This window comes from Heterocephalus glaber, unplaced genomic scaffold, assembly GCF_053883595.1.
Source record: "Heterocephalus glaber isolate CG9 unplaced genomic scaffold, H.glaber_assembly_v1.0 deba00001447, whole genome shotgun sequence".
Classification (NCBI taxonomy): Eukaryota; Metazoa; Chordata; class Mammalia; order Rodentia; family Bathyergidae; genus Heterocephalus; species Heterocephalus glaber.
In genome coordinates, this window is record NW_028258299.1 from 2,428,888 (window position 1) to 2,444,265 (window position 15,378).

The window sequence follows — 15,378 nt, forward strand, 5'->3', positions numbered from 1 at the left end:
TTGTTTATTTGAGCTCGCTCTGTTTTCCTATTATGGGCCTTTACTGTTATGAATTTCCCTCATAGAACTGCTTCATTGTGTCCCATAGGTTCCTGTATGCTGTAATGGCATTATCATTTAATGTAGAAACTGTCTAATTTCTTCTTTAATTTCCTCTGTGACCCATTTGTTGTTCAGGAGAATGTTATTCAATTTCCATGTGTTTGTGAAAGTTCTTGTGGTTTCTTATGCTATTGATCTCCAGTTTAATTGCACTATGGTCTGATAATATGTAGGGGATAACTTCAATTCCTTTGCATTTACTTAAACATGTTCTATGAGCTAGCATGTGGTCTATTTTTGAGAATGACCCATGTGGAGTGGAAAAGAATATGTATTCTGATTTTGTGTGGTGGAACACTCTGTAAACATCCATTAAGTCCATTTGTTCAAAAGTTTGGTTCATTTCTAATATTTCGTTGTTGATTTTCTGTCTAGATGACCTGTCTATTTGTGTCAGTGGAGAATTGAGGTCTCCTACTACAGTAATATTGGTGCTTATTTGGTTTTTCATGTCCATTAGTATTTGTTTTATATAGTTGGGAGCATTAGTATTTGGTGCATAGATATTTATGATTGTCCTCTTGGCTTGTTCCCTTTACAAGGATGTATTGACCTTCTTTGTCTCTCTTAATTAGTTTTGGTTTGAAGTCTACCTTGTCTGTAAATAAAATAGCTACCCCTGATTTTTTCTGGGTTCCTGTTGCATGGAGAGTTGTTTTCCATCCTTTTATTTTCAGTCTATGAATTTCTTTTTGAGTTATGTGTGTTTCTTGTATACAGCATATTGTTGGATTTTGCTTCTTAATCCATTCTGCCAGTCTATTTCTTTTGATTGGTGAATTGAGGCCATTAACATTTATGGTTATAATTGATATGTGTTGACTTATCCTTGTTATGATAATTTATTGTTGTTGGCTCTTTTATTTTTCATTTTTCCCCCTTTCCCTTTAATTTCTTACCTCACCTGATGGCTTTGCTCTGTTGGGCCTCATGGAGTTGTGACCCTCATTGTCTTTTTCTAGGATATTGTTTAGAATTGTTTGGAGTGCTGGTTTGGTATTCATGAAGTTTCTCAGGTGTTCTTTGTCATGGAAGTATCTAATTTCCCCGTCAATTTTGAAAGATAATTTTGCAGGATACAACAGTCTAGATTGCAGGTTACTTTCTTTTAGGGCTTGAAATACTTCACTCCAGGCTCTTCTTTTTTTCTTTTCTTTTCTTTTTTTTTTTTCTGGTACCGGGGATTGAACTTGGGACTTTGGGCTTGTGAGGCAGGTGCCGGAACCACTGAGCTAAATCCCCAACCCAGTCCAGGCTCTTCTTGATTTGAGGGTTTGTATTGAGAAGTCTGCTGTGATTCTTATGGGCTTTCTTTTGTATGTGATTTGTTTCTTTTCTCTCACTGCTTGTAGAACTTTGTTCTTCTGTTGAGTTTCTGGAATTGTGATTATTGTAAGTCTAATAAGTGTAGTTTTTTTTATCATGGCTAGTTAGAGTCCTATATGCCTCACTTATCTGTATGTCTAATTCTTTTCCTCTGTTTGGGAAGTTTTCTGCCATTACTTCTGTGAACAGTTTTTTTATGTCATTTGTACTATCTCCTGCTTTTTTTGTGGATTCCTATCAGTCTTGTTATTCTCTTTGCATCATCTCGCAGCTGTTGAATCAATTTCCCATAGTCCCTTACTATTTTTAAGAAATCTCTCTTTTTGTGGTCACTTTACTGCAATCCTGTCTTCTATATCTGATATTCTATCTTCACATTGGCTCAATGTGCTGTGAATAGTTTCAATAGAGTTTTCATCCTCCTGGATATCTGTTTGAATCTGTTTCATGGATTCCATTTCTTTCCTATGTTGGGTATTCATGGTTTCCATTTCTTTCCTGCACTGGGCATTCACAGCTTCCATCATGTTCCTGAGTTCATCTATTTTTTAAATCTGTTTCTGTTCTAGAGTCTCAAATCATGTCTTTCACTCTGCTCACCAGCTCTGTAGTTATCTGGGAAATTATTTCCGTTTTGAACTTTTCTAGAGCCTTGTTCATCTGTTTTGTTACTTCCCACGCTAATCAGTTCAGGGTATCCACGTGGTTGACTATCAGATTTTTCCACCTCGTTGCCCCCAGAGTTTGCCTGTGGTGGGCTGGAAATCTGGGTTTGCACCTTGTTTAGATGTTTCTCATTTCTGTTTTGTTGTTGGTGCTGCTTTTTGGTTTAATTCCTGTAGCCTAGCACAGAGTTCTGGGGAGGGATCTGGGGAGGTGAGGGGATGCACCCCGGGCCCAGCCTGGGGAGGCTCCCGGCTGCCCATTGCCCTCTCTGTGCCCTTCGCTCCTGTACAAAGCCAGATGCACTGTCCCTGTCCCTTCTCCAGTGTGACACAGGGGCCGGTACAAGGGATGATGGAGTCAGAATGAGGCTGGGAAGGTTGATGCAGCCCCTGGTTCAGAAGCCAAGTCCTAGGGAGCTGGGGCAGTGCCTCCCATTCTGAGTTTCTTGTTGGTGGCTGCCCCTGCCCCAGGGCCTCCCAGGCTGGCCCCTGCTGTCTTCTTCATGCGCCCTCCTATGCTGCAGTGTTGCCCTTCTCTCTGGGCCAGCATGTCAGTTAGCTGCAGCCTGGAAGGAAGGGCTATGTGACCAACACCCAAGGCTTGCACCTTGAGAGGGGGCTGCTGTCCTCTTGTGCATTGGGGGTTGTGGCTCAGGTTGAGGTGAGAGGTGACAGGGTCTGTGGGCTCTGCTCCATGGCCCCTCAACCCTGGCTGGCTGGCTGTTTCCCCTCATGACAACAGCCCATGTACAAGTCAGCACCCGCTATGGGTGGCCCCTTCTCCCTGCACAGGCCCTGCCTGGAGCAGCCACAAGAGCTGGGGACTGAGGCTGGAGGAGGGGCACTCAGGCCCACAGTGGTGGTGTGTCCCAGGTCACGCCTCAGACCTGTGGGACCCTCTCTCTGGACTCCAGGTGGGCTCCGTCTGTTACAGTCCCTCTTGGAGGGGGTTGGCACAGAGTCTGGCATGCCTGCTTCTGAGACTGGCTGGAGTCTGGCTCCTCAGCCCCTTAGGGGGCACCAGGATGTTCTCTGCCTGCTCCGTGCCCCAGCTGTGGCCTGGGGCCTCATAGTGCCCACACACAGTTGGTCTGCAGGGAGCAGCTGTTGGCTCAGCTGTTGGATGGCAGAATGTCCCAGCTTTTCCACCTTCAGGGCCTTCTGGAGGCAAACAGGTCACTCCAGGCTCTTGGACTGTCAGAGGGAGGAAACTTAGAGCATGGCGCTGGGCATCCTGGGGACCCAGCACATGGACATGTCCCAGAGAAGGGCACAATGGATGTAACTTGTCTGCTTGCTGACAGCATGGCTCCCCAGGACAGCTGGGAGACAGAAGAGGAGTCCCCTGAGTGACAAGGAGTAGCTTCCATCTGAAGCCAGCCTTCAGGACAGAGTGGGTGACTCTGCTCAAGCTGGACACTGGGCCGGGGACCCTGTGGTCATCATCAGAAATTCCCAGGGCAGTCCTGGAGCTCAGGGTCTGACAGCACCCTGGAGTGCAGGGCCAGCTGGCTCACACTTGGTGAAACTCATGAGCACATGGATTGCTGTCTTAATCTGTTTCCTGTTTTCTTGCTGTAACAAGGTACCAGAGACCAGGTAGCTTATGAGACTGGAGGTTTATCTTGCTCACAGTCCTGGAGGCTGGGAAGTCCAGCAGCACAGCACACCTGGTGAGGGTTGGGGTGGGCAGAGAGCATTCTGTGACAGCAGTAAGTGTGGGTGCTCAGGTCTCTTGCCTGATAGAGCCACCGATGCCATCGGGGGACCCTACCCCAACCTCCTCCAACCCGAATCACATCCCATTGTCTCCTGCACGTCCATCTGGGACAAGGTCACACCACAGCCATCCTGCCTCATCACTGCTGTATCCACCAAGGCCCTTTGCCCTGGAACTGCAGAGACCTCTGACACTTGTCTGGCATAAGAACCCCATGTCCCTCTGTCCCTGTGTGTGGGCTGCTTTGAAGGCTGTGCCTGGGTCTGCTGGACAGAGTGTCCATGCTGGACCAGGGTGGACCTTGTGACTTTCATCGGTGATGAATGGCTGGAGCCAAAAGGAGGTGAGGGTCCTGGAGTCTTGAGTTCCCAGCTGTGTGATTGGCACAGTTGTCTGGAAAACAGAATGTGTTGCCGTCGCTTTCCTGGTCACTGGGACACAATACCCTGTGCTCCAGCTTAAAGTACGAGAGGCTTATTTTGGCGCATGTTTCAGTTCATAGTCGGCTGGCTCCAAGGCAGGAATTCACGGCAGAGGGGCCTGGCAGAGGAGAGTGCTCACAGCATGGCGAACAGGAAGCAAAGAGGGAGAGAAGGAGGGAGCTGACAGGGAGATAAGCTCTTCTGGGTCACGCTCCTACTGACCCACTTCTGGCCAGGCCCCACCTCCAGCACCAAGTCAGCTGTTGTGCCCCGTGAACCAGTCACCTCCTGAAAGCCCTGCCTTTGAGAACTCGAGGGTCTGGGAGGACATGTGGATATAAACTCTTAGAGTCTATTCTTGAAAAAGAGCCCAAAAGAAAAAGATTAGGGGTGCCAGGCCCCAGAGCTGGACACTGGACCAGGGTCACTGGTGATGTTCTGAGCATCCCAGGCTTTCTGATGCTGCCAGTGTGGGTCCTTCCATCAAATGAGCCAGTTTTCAGAGAGTACCAGGTACGCCGCTGAACCCAGGGTGCCCGGCCCAAGGCTCCAAGCCGCCTGTTGACAGTGGGAACCCAGGCCATGGGGAGGAGCTACTGTCCTCTGAGCACCTAGTGTGCCAGGCCCAGGATTGGGCAGCTTCCTCCCACAGCCAAGGATGCCCACCCATACAGCCTGCAGCAGGGCTCCCATGTACAAGGGATGCATGAGGGCAAATGACCCACGCCCAGGGCCACCCAGATGTGGATGGAGACTCACACCTTCTGCTTCATGTTTCCATCCTTTCACACTTATGGGTTAAAAGTAGCTTCTATCAGGAGGAGATGTGGACCCTTATTAAGATGGGGGTGCAGGTCCTGCTAGCTTGGGCGTGGACCAGACTTCACAGCTCATGTGGTGCCCAGGGCCCTCTTGCATTGCCCTGGAGACCCCTCTGCCCTCTGATCCCCTCCCTAGCTAGTACCTGCGGTGAGCCCTCCTGGACCGCTGGCCTCTCCTTGGCACCACGCGAGCCCGATCCTGCCCAGGCCCCCGAGCTGCAGTGCTTGTGGACTTATTCAGATGCAGCTGGGAGTGCAGGAAGAAGTGGGTCATTCCCATATCTGCCACCAGCTCCATGTGTGGCCACCTGCATCCTTAAAGGAGACAGCAGCGTACACCTCGTGTGTGTGCTGGCTGTGTGGCAGCACTGGGATGGAGAATTTGCCTCTCTCTGAGGGCCATGCACCTCCCTTGGGACTGGCCCTCTGTACAGGAAGATGTGGCCATCCATGAGCTGGCCTGAGTGCCCTAGGATTGGGTAGCTGTGGCCACAGCCAGGGACCCGCATCCCCTTGGCCCCTGCCCAGCATCCTGGTCACTGCCATCACCAGGCCAGGGTCAACGTGAGGCAGCAGATGGACATGGCCAGGTTTCTGTGTGTAACCCACTTTCACAGTCCTGAGCTGAATTCAGAAATGCCTCTCGTCCCTGCTGCTCTCCACAAAAGGCTACGATCCAGGTGAACCTTTGCAGTGAGTGAAGAAGCGGCTGGTGGGCTCCAGGTGTGCCACCCCCCGGTGCCCACTCTGGGTTTCTGAGGTCCCCTAGGGGAGGGTCACCAACACTTTCTTACAGGGCAGCAGGTAAATGTGTCAGGTTCTGGGCTGTGAGGTCTCCATGGAAACTACTCAGTGGCCAGGACAATATGTAAATGAATGGGTGCTCCTGTGTCCCAGTAAGCTTTATCTACAAAGTCAGACAGTGGGCCAGATTGACCCTGGGCCGCAGTGTCCTGGCCTCTGCTTCAGAGCTCGAAGTGTGGATTGGCATCTAGGCGGGCAGGTGAGGGCAGAAGGTCTGGGCCTCATGAAGCCTGCAGAGCCAGGCTCTGCCCTTCATCCGCTTCCCGGGGCTCTGCATGTGGAGTGGCAGGAGTGTGACCCTGGGCCCAGCCTGGGAGCCACACAGGGAGGACAGCATGCATGGAGGGCCTGCTGTGCGCCCGGCAGGTGGCCCTGAGACAGTGCCTGCGTGGGTAGATGGGGACGCCCAGAGAAAGTGGACACATCCCTCTCCTGGAGCTGCCGTGGTGAGGAGCCACTGACCACAGGCTGGAAATGCCAGGGGCTGAACATTTTGGGTCTGGAGGCTGAAGCCTGGAACCCTAGCCTGGCCCCTCAGTAGCCCCGGGGACACCCTCCTGCCTCTGCTGCTCTGGTGGCTCCAGGCATTACTAGACTGGTGGCCACCTCCTTCTGCTCACTGCTCCATCTCCACACATCCTTCTTGTCTGTCTCTGTCCCCTCTCCTTTCCTCTTTTGCAAAGCCACCAGCCATTGGTGTTAGGGCCGACTCTAAATCTAGAGTGATTTCACCTCAATATCCTTAAGTAACTGGTTGAAAGATCCCAGGTTTAAGCAAGGTGCATTCTCAAAGATCTATGTGGACGTGGATTCTGGGCATCACCTGCCACCCCACCACTGCAAGGCTAAGTCCAGGGGCTCAATCCACAGGCCCCTGCATCCACTGTCAGAGTCCAGCAATGTGTGCTCCCAGCTGGATTTTGACTTTGCAGACTTGGCGAGGCCCCGGCCCCCCTGACTGACTGTCCCCAAGGTAACTTGGCAAAGCCTTCAGCTCCCAGGGAGCCCTGTGCCCTAGATCGCCAGGCTCCCCTGTCCACCAGGTCCCCACCGTCGCTGAGTACCCCACTATAGCAGAAGGGCACCTGACATGTGGTCAACAAGATGGGACTGAGAGGTGGAAGGAGCCCAGCACCTTCTCTGGGGCCTGCAGGTAGTTGATGCATGGTCCTGGCCAAGACGTCTCCTGGGCTTGGAGTTTCCTTTTTCTTTTTTTGATTAAGTTTATTGGTCCATTTTGGGTGTATAATACAGTTACATCCATCATTGGGATCTTGGACCTTTACATGAGTATCTTGGTTCTTATTTTTTCCCCATTCCCCTGCCCTCCCTTTACCCCCTCCACCCTTCCCTATTTACAAAGACTGTTTCCATTTTTTCCTTTTCTCATGTTTTTTTCTTTTCCCTTCTTTCCTTTCCCCTACCCCTCCCACTCCCCCTACTCCTTTAGACCTTTTCTTCCTATTTCAGTTATCAATTATACATTTCCATCCTTATTTACACTTTTAGTTTTTCACACCAAAGAAACTATTTGGTATTTACACACATGTGTCCTATTTATTTCACTTAAGAGTATGGCCTCAATATGCATCCATTCAGCTATAAATGTCCCTAGTTTCTCATACTTTATGGCTGAGTAGTACTCCATTTTATTAAAAAACCGTATCTTCTTTATCCAGTCTCCAGCTGATGGGCACTTGGGCTGCTTCCAAGCTTTAGCTATTACAGACTGTGCCGCTGTGAACATGGGTGCACATATATCACTGTGGTATGATTCTTTTAATTCTTTGGGGAAGATACTCAGCAGGGGAATAGCTGGGTCAAATGGGACTTCTAATCCTAGTTTTTTGTTTTGTTTTTGTTTTTGGTACTGGGGATTGAATTCAGGACCTTGAGCTTGTGAGGCAGGAGGTGGAACCACTGAGCTAAATCCTCGGCCCCTAGTCCTAGTTCTTTGAGGTAGCTCCACACTGACTTCCACAGTGGTTGCACCAGTCTGCACTCCCACCAGCAATGCAGAAGGGTTCCTTTCTCCCTACAACCCCACCAGCACTTGTTGTTGGTTGACTTCTTGATAGCAGCCATTCTTTCTGGGGCAAGGTGGAATCTCAGCGTTGTTTTCACCTGCATCTCTTGAATGCCAGTCTCCGCATTTCTGAACCGCCACAGTGCTATGACCTCTCCAGTTCCGAGGAGTCGCCTAATGCAAACGCTATTCCCTTATCACAGGAACTTGGCTTGGGCAGCCCAGGGAGGGTAGGGATAACGGAGCCTGGGTCACCTTCAGGTCCCTTTTGGAGCCCATGGCCAGCACAATGACTATGATGGTCCCCGGGTTTCTCTAGGACGGAGTGCTATGGCTGCTGCCTATCCCCTAGTGAGAGAGATTAGCTCCCTCTAGAGGTGCACAGGAGCGTGGCAGGGGCTGGCCTTCTTGGCATGCTTGGGTTCAGATGCCACCTTACTGTGTCTACCTGTGTGTGTAGTAAGGTGCTGACTCTGCCCAAAGAAATGACCTTGTCCTGGCTCCAGGGTGGTGGCCAACAAGCCCCTGAAATGTCCTGTCTGACAACACTGTCTTGATTTGGGGGTGTTGGGCCAGGCCAGATAGGAGCCTTGGGCCACAGTGTCGGCCTCTAGAGGGGCTGGAGACTAAGGCCAGCCATGCGGGTGGCCAGCCATGTCCAGGTGGCCGAGCCCCACAGACACTGGGCATCCCTCATTGGCAATACCCAACTTATGTTGTCACTTTGTTGCTGGGAGAAGTTAGTAGTTAGTGCTGGCCGCATCCCTGCTCTGGGCGGGGACCCCAGAGGCTCCCACTGGCCTCCCCTGGACATGGCATCAAGCCTGCTCCAGGGCCGGTTCTGATCTGAGTCCCCTGCTATAGCAGCTGTCATTACGAGTAGAGTGGCCTTCTGAGTTCTGTGAGGCCCTCGAGTGAGTTATGGGATCAGAGGGGGTTCAGGGACCCCGATTGCAATGTGCCATCTTGGCCTGCCTCAGCCTCCCTGTCCCTTATGCCCTTGTAGGGTTGAGAGCTGAGCATGAACTGATTCTCGGAGCTGTGCCAGGCATGGTCTGCCATGAGGCCAGGTCACACCATCCTGCCATGGTCACCTCAGAGATGCCAGAAGAAGGCCCGAAGCAGCTGCAGGGAGAAGGGGCATCAGGGGAGGGGACCGGGAGTGGCTTACATTTTGTCCTTTGGGGCCCCCAAGTGACATTGCTTGCCCTCAAACCCAAGGCTTCTCAAGGCTTCTGGCACTGTTGTCGTTTTGGGCCCCATCCTTCTCTCCGTCGGCCTGGTCCTCTGCACTGTGGGATGGTCACTGGCAACTTTGGCTTCTGCACACTGGATGCCAGTAGAACCACTTTCTGCCAAGCTGTGGCCACCAAAAATGTCTCCAGACATTGTCTGATGTCCCCAGCTGACGATCATGACTTCCCCAGCTCTGAGCTCCCCCTGGGGACCCTTGGGGGCTCTGTTCTCCCAAGCGCGTGACCCATCCTGAGCCAGGAGGCTTCTGAGGGGAGAGGCTGGGCTCGCAGGAGCTCCCCTGGCTGGGCCGAGGCATGTCCTGCTGGCTGGGGAAGGGTATTTCCGGCCATGTCTGCCATGCTGTCGGGGAGATCGGCTTGGGAATCTGTAGACCAAGTGTGACTCATATTCTGTGGTGTGAATGCCTATCAGAGCATCAGCTGAGAGCTGGGACAGAACAGAAAGGCAGAGTAAAGGTGGCTGCCCTCTTCTTGAGCTGGACATGCAGTTCCTGCCTGAGACATCAGAGGTCTCTGCCCTTTGCACTCTTAGACTTCTGCCGGTGTCCAACCCAGCCCCTACTCTGGTCTCAGGATTTCAGCTTGGCCTAGAATTCACAGCAACCTGGGATTCGGCCCCAGCTACCCTGGCTGTCCTGGGCCTCCCACTTGCAGGTGGTACGGACAGAACCCTGGCCCCTGTGGGCACGTGAGTCATCTCTCTCTCTTTATCCTGTTTGTTCTGCTTCTCTGAAGGACCCTGCCAATACACTCACCCTGCAGGGTCACGAAGGAAGTGCTGCACTTCTTGGTGACCTTGCTGTAACAACTAGTGGCCCTGTTCTCCTGTGAACATGCCAGAATTGGCACTGGTGGCCGCCTAGTGCCACCTCTCACCTCTCAGACTGGCCCCTACAGGACAGAGCTCCTAACTTCTGGTGGCCACCTGCTTTGTTCCCCACAGTGCGGGCATGCAAGACCCCTGCGTGGTCAAATGAGCTACACTAGGCACAGAAATGTCATCCATTTTCCTGGGCAAATCCTGCCACCGTTCCTGTCTTCATCCAAGTGTGACGGCAAATGAGCTGCACCCCCCTCACACACCCGGAGAGCAAGCCCAGGATTGGTTTGTGTTTGCCACAGACAATGGCCTGTGTTTGACTCGGTTTCTTTTAATAAGACCTCGTTCAGACTCGGAGATGGATTACCAACTTGCACATCAATCTTCGGGACCTGATCTTATTACAAACCACCACAAATATAACCATAAAAGCCCTATTGATTGATGCAGAGCTTGGTAATCCATCTGTCCCCATCCATTATTCTGGGTATAATTTTTCATTATCTGGATGGCGCTGATTCCTAGCACATTAGTATACAGTGGCAATTACCAGGAGCAGAAAGAGCCCCTAAATTAGCAGGAACAATAACACCTGTCAGGAAAGGGAAGCAAGAATCTCCACACGGCCCGCTCCTGGGCTCCGTCACGATGCCTGCATCGCAAAGAGTTTGAGGATAGGATTCGGTAGTGACCTTGGAAACAGAGAGGAAAAAGTTGGTGAGTGTTTTCCTGTCTCGGGCCCGAGGAGCATGTGTTCCCTTTCAGTGACTTCATTGCCAACCGAATCACAGTCTACCTGACAGTCGGCATGGAGACTACTCAAGTTGCCCTGTCCAGGGTCAGTTGGGATGGTGGGGTGGATGTTCTTGTTTGCATTATTTGGTGCTCAGTGGAGACTTAGCCAGAGGGGACAGTCCCCATGTTGAGGGACAGCCAGGAGTAAGCACAGAAAGGGAGACGCTCCCTCTGTTCAGAATGCTCTTGTTGGAATACTCTTGTCTTTTGCAAGATGCAGCTTCTTTTTGATGTGAGTGGAGAGAATCGAGACAGATGTGTGGCCGAGATATTTCTGAGGGCCATTGAAGGGATTAAATTGGTCAGTTTCTCCCTGAGTTTTGATTCTCAAAACTCAAGCATCCTGTCTAAGTGACTTCTACAGGGAAGTGTCAGGTGACAGGGTCTTCTCTCCGGCTGCCTCTCACCGTCAGACCCAGTAGGGCAAGCCCACCTGCTGCTGCGCGTCCCAGCCCGCCCGACCCTAAGTGAGAGGGCCTGGATGTCTTCACAGTGCCTTGACGGCAGCCAGGGGAAATCCGAGCAGACCAAACCCTCTGATGAGGGAGTGAGAAGACTCCAGTCTTTCAAACCAGAAGATTGCAGCTTGAGTCTCAAGTTTCATCCATCGTTCAAAATATGCATGCAATTCTGTGTAATTTACGAGGAAATAACCGTGGCTCCCCCCGAACCAGATGTGGCCCCTGCTTTTGTGAACACTCTCCTGGGGACCCAGCCACACCCCCTCATTTGCATATCGCCAGGCTGCATCTGCACTACAGTGGCAGAGTTTCCTAATGGAGACAGAGACTGCTATGGCTTAGGGGAGGTTCGTGTGTCCCTGAAGGCCCACTGTGAGGGAGGCCTTGGTCCCCAGCGTGGGGACATTGGGAAAGGGGTGGAAGCCTTCAGAGGTGGAGCCTAGGAAAAGATCCTGCCCCTTTCCTGGGCATTGTGGGCTTGTATTGCTCTGCCCTGGCTCAAGGTGTAGGCCACACCCTTGCTTGTTCCTGTGTGCACTCAAACCCGCCACAGCTGACTCAGGAAGAAAGGCTTGTTTCGGCTCATGGCTTCAGAGCCCTCAGTGGTCACCTGGCCCCCCAGCTTTGGACCGTGGAGACAGAATATCATCTAGAGAGCATGGTGAGAAAAGCTGGTCACCCGACGGCAGCTGGGAACCAGAGAGGAGGAGGCACCTGCGTCCCAATGTCCCCTACAAGGCAATGCCCCCAGTGACCTTACTTTTCCCACTGCTGCACCTCCCCATGGCACAACCAGCCAGGGACAAGCCTTCAGCACTGGAGCCTTTGAAGACTATTTATGATCCAAAGTGTACCAACCTCCAAAACTGTGAGCTAGAAAAGCCTTTTCTCTTTATACAATCAGCTGCCTCTCGTGCCTTGTTATAGTAATCCAAAGCTGATCCACACAGAGACCATACTGCCTGAGAAACCTAAAATCTTACGACCTGGCTCTTTAAAAAAAAGGTTTGTCTACCTGAAATTCACATGAAGACTTAAGGTACTTACACAAGTAAGCAGCCACTGGCATTTAGGGAGCCTAAAGGCTAGGAGAGACACTTTAAAGATTATGCTTCTCACTAGGGCTCTGGTCTCTTCTCAGTAGCCAGCCTTCCCGAAAGGGGGAAGGAAATAATGAGGCGTCCTTGTGAATGTTCCATGTTCCAAAGTGCTTCCTGCAAGTGTAATTTGGACCCCAGATCAAGGCACCCCATCTTTGTTCACGTACCGTGGCCTTGGGCTCTGCGGTTTCTTCTTACAGCCATGACTCAGGAACCGGGTGGCCATCAGAACCTGCGGTGTGCCAGGCTTTGAATCTCCTGTCTGTTTTCTTTGCAAGCAAAGTTTTAAGGGGTAGAAGCATTTATCTCGGGTCAATTTAAAATCATAATGTGGATGCAGATGTGTCAGAAGTTGGAGGTTTGGTTTTTCTTGGGGACTCCAGGGCAGAGAATTTTGTCTCTTCCCACCTCTGCCTGGTGACCAGGAGAAAGTCATTTCCTCCATGAGCCTCGGCTCCCGCTAAGCCAGATGAGTACAGAAACTGAACTTCATCACATGTGTTCAAACTCAGCAATGTGCCCAGCATAAAGAAATCCTTCACGAGAGCAGAGCTGCTGTGTTATTGTTGTACATCATCCGGATTCTCCTAGCTGGGTATCGACTACATGTCGCTTCCTCTAAATTTTAATTTGGGAAGTCCAGTGAAGAAAATGCACACAGAAGGCAGGGGAAGGGCCTCCAGAACCGGCGTCCGTTGGTGATATGTCATTACCTCTGTTCCTGCTCCCTGGTTTTCTATTTTTTGTTTAGCCTTGTTGATGGAAGAGCACCCCAGTGAAGCACTGGGTCTCTGTTTCAGAGTCACCAGCGAGGGGTCCTCCAACCCAACTGCTTTCCTTGCTGGACTTCAGCTTCTTTGATCCATTGGAAGAGGAAGATCATTGCTTTCCGGGACAGGAGGGAATTAAACACTGAAGATTCAGCTGGTTGTGGAACTCATCCCTTCCCAGAATTCTGGCCATTGCCGAGATTCAGCCCAACAGAAGGATTCCTTTAGGGGCAGGAGGAGAGGCCACAGTCTGGGGGTGCCTTGTTTCTCTCTGGCCTGTGGACACTGAGATGGAGCATGGAGTGCAGCGCTCTCCTAAGGGACACTCTGAGTCTGGGGAGGCCATGTCCCAGGGTGACCTGGTTTCTCCTGCTACCTGGGGGCTCGCCATACCCTCTTTGCTCTTTTACACCTCCATCTCTGCAGATGTTGAGTTCCCCAACCTTGGCAAATTTGCCCCCAAAACAAAGATTTACTTTCTGTCATGGGAACCAGGGAGTGGCATACCAGAAGTGGCTGAGAGGCCTGTGGTGTGGGTCTGCAGCAGTCCCCAAAGGGCTTTCCCATGGAAGAGGGTGAGCACAAGCTCCTGGGTCCCTGAGAGTAGAAGCTTGTTCTCTCCCAGGCCTGGAGAGGGGAGAGGAGCCAGCCCTGGCTCAGAAAAGAGAAGGGATGAGGAGAGAGACCACCTGGTCAAGTCAACATTTAGATCAACCATGTCTGACCCGGCAGACAACTACTGCTTTTAGTGTGGGCTGTGCAACCAGCACATCCTATGTGATCAGAGGATATTACAAACTCCCCACATGGTTTCCCGCTCTGTGATTGGTAATGACAGCATCTGACGTTGAGAGCTGTTGCCAGGAACCAATGGCACAACAACACACTTGCCAATTGCTACCACTGTTGAGCACATCTGAAATCGTTTGACATCATCCTAACCGTCGCCGTCTTCTTCATGCTCATCACTGGCACCTCATCATTCCTACTGCCATCATCGGCATCATGACACTATGGCAGCGATGATGCTGGTGCGGGTGATGGGACAGTGTTGGCAGTGACGGTATTGGTGAGGATTTGGGTGATGGGATGATGCTCGCAATGGTGATAATCAGCATCTTCTCCTCTTCCTCAACAAAGTCCTAAGTGTGTCATCACCACCACCATCATCATCGTCACCATCGTGCAGCACTGTCACGACCATTACCATCGCTGTCTTAATAAGCCCCCACACAGGACAAGCACACACTCGTCATGACAGCGTGGGTGTCACTGGACCAGGCCCATGGGCGTGTGCAGACGCCGAGTAGTCAACAATCCCTCCATGGCTGTCCACAGAGTTGAACATCTTTTTTGATCCTTCCCACATGGTCTTGGTTGGGTCTCAGAGGATCTGGTGAAATGCAGGGGTTCCTGGGGCAGGTGGGTGCTCCCTGGCTGGTGAGATGGGAGGTGCTCCCTGCAGTCTAACTTAGCTTCCACTGCATCAGCAAGCTGACTTGGCCATCTTGGAGGAGCAGGGAAACACCCAGGGTTCACACTGGGCACCACGAACTGGGCACAGATGTCTGGGAGGCCACTGACAAGAAATGGTAGCAAACACTACAACTTTGACGAAGGCATGGGGGTAGTAGTTCTCTGAGGTGGCACCAGGGCTGACACAGAAAGTGCTCAGCAAGTGGATTTTGAAGCAGTGGGTGAAAGATGCAGGACGGGGCCCATGGCACTCTTGCGTGGGCTCTGCGGCTTCCTGGTGCTCCTCCTGTGGGTTCCCTCGAGTCCCTCACAACAAATGGCAGTAGCCCCAAAAGAAGGGAAGGGGAGACAAAACCTGGTTTCCAGTTGTGCCAACTTTTAATCAGTTATGAACCATTTCCCCTAAGAGGATCATATTCAGCAGAGAGGTAACATCTGCTTGTGAGACTCCGTCTCTGGGAGGCTGCCAGGAAAATCTCAACACTGCAATCTGCCACAAGGGAACACACACGTGTTCTCTCCCCACAGCGCACCAGGTTGGGTGGGAGAGTCTGCACAGAGGGCATTCAGGTGGCACTGGGTGGAGACAGGAGGCACCTCAAGCCTCAGATGTGTGGCAGGTCAGCGCCTGGGGAGGGCGGGTGCTGCAGCCCCAGGCCTTTGCCCACCAGGTGCAGCTCTTGCCAGCAGCAGCAGCAGCAGCAGCAGCAGGACAGCACCTGGAAGGTGGGTTTTCCAGGTGGCCTGGCTGGCTCTAGTGGCCGTGCATGTGTGTAGTGCCATGTCCCAGGAAGTATGTGGCAGATGTGGTCAG

At 51.8% G+C, this 15,378-nt stretch overlaps 1 protein-coding gene across 2 annotated transcripts in view; it reads left to right on the top strand.

The window, feature by feature from the left end:
- Window positions 1-15,378, top strand: part of Ajap1 (adherens junctions associated protein 1) — a 103,279-nt gene that overhangs the window by 69,067 nt on the left and 18,834 nt on the right. The gene's annotated exons all lie outside the window — the stretch shown is intronic.